General features: G+C 39.6%; 1 pseudogene; it reads left to right on the plus strand.

Annotated features, from left to right (window-relative positions):
• Nucleotides 1-444: 444 nt before the first annotated feature.
• LOC102849563 lies at nt 445-1,100 on the plus strand (annotated as a pseudogene).
• The last annotated feature ends 362 nt before the right edge of the window (nt 1,101-1,462 follow it).

Below are 1,462 nucleotides of genomic sequence, written 5' to 3' on the forward strand. Positions count from 1 at the left end.
TATTTGAGCAATATAATTTCCAGATAGAGATAAAACTGAATGTTCAGAGTTAAAAAGAACAAGAACCTTGGCAGAATTATGGATTGCACAAGCAGAAACCCCAGAGACTATATGACACATCTCCAGGTGCCTTCGTCGACTCAAGAGAGAGCTTGATAGTTCGGCCTGGATTATTTTCTTTAGCCTAAGGTTGGAAATGTAGTATTTTAATTGCTAACTTAACGTATTTTTGGAAATAAGAGTGAGCTATGATTCCTAACAGGAAATATAATAGGTAGATGAAAGCAAGAAGTTGTTGTTTTTAGGCCCAATTGAGAACTGGACCCAGACCGCCTCCCTCCAACGCTATACCACAGACAGTACAGTTTTCACTTAATAAGGATAGGGATGTGGGATCACTGCAATCTTTTTACTTTAAAGACTGTCTGAAACATCACCTCCATCTGTAATATGGGCGCCAATGTCTCTGCTCTGAAAAAAGACATTGGAACAGAGCAGTTCCCAAGCAGTTCGGATTGGTCAAGTTTAGAAACATCTGCTACTGTAACTCTGTGCTTTCAGGCATTGTACTTCTGCCAGCTCTGGGAAGAATGTGCTAGCTTACAAAGCCCAGCAAGAAAAGAAGAGAAGCTTGCTGACATGCCTGGCAGACCTTTTCCACAGCACTGCCACATCGAAGGAGGTTGGTGGGATCCCACCAAAGACACTCATCTCAAGACTAAGAAAAGAGAATGATCTCTTTGATAACTACATGCAACCAGATGCTCACAATTTTTAAGTTATTTGTTAAACACTCTCATCGACATCCTGCAGGAAGAGAAGAAACAAGAAAAGCAAATTTTGGAATTAAAAAACGGCAAGATGAATGAGCCTGAGGAAAACAATAAACCACAACTTCCCTGGGCCAATATTTCAGGGGATGCTCACCAATGAAATGTGAGGCTTGAACTTTGGAACTGAGTGGCAAAGATGAAGATTTGCTTGATCTTTCTATTGATAGGGAGCAGACCATGTCTATTACCCACTGCCTAAGAGACTTTAGCAACACAGAAACACTGTGCAGTGAGCAGAAATATTATTGTGCAATATTGACATACTAGGCATTGATGAGATGAGATGGACTGGCATGGGACATTTTGAGTCTGATGACCATATGATATATTACTCTGGAGATGAAAAGGTGAGGAAAAATGGAGTTGATTTCATAGTTAAAAAGTCTTTTCTAGATCCGTCTTGAAGTACAATATTGTGAGTGACAGGATAATATATCCATATGCTTACAAGGAAGTCCAGTGAATACCACTATCATTGAAATATATGCACCAACAACCAGAGCCAAGAAAGAGGATATAGAAGATTTTTACCAACTTTTACAATCAGAGATCGATCGAACATGCAATCAAGATGCATTGATAATAATGGATGACTGGAATGCAAAAGTTGGGAACAGAGAAGAAGACTC

Source organism: Elephantulus edwardii, unplaced genomic scaffold (genome assembly GCF_000299155.1).
Source record: "Elephantulus edwardii isolate Elephantulus edwardi_28Jun2011 unplaced genomic scaffold, EleEdw1.0 scaffold00024, whole genome shotgun sequence".
NCBI lineage: Eukaryota > Metazoa > Chordata > Mammalia > Macroscelidea > Macroscelididae > Elephantulus > Elephantulus edwardii.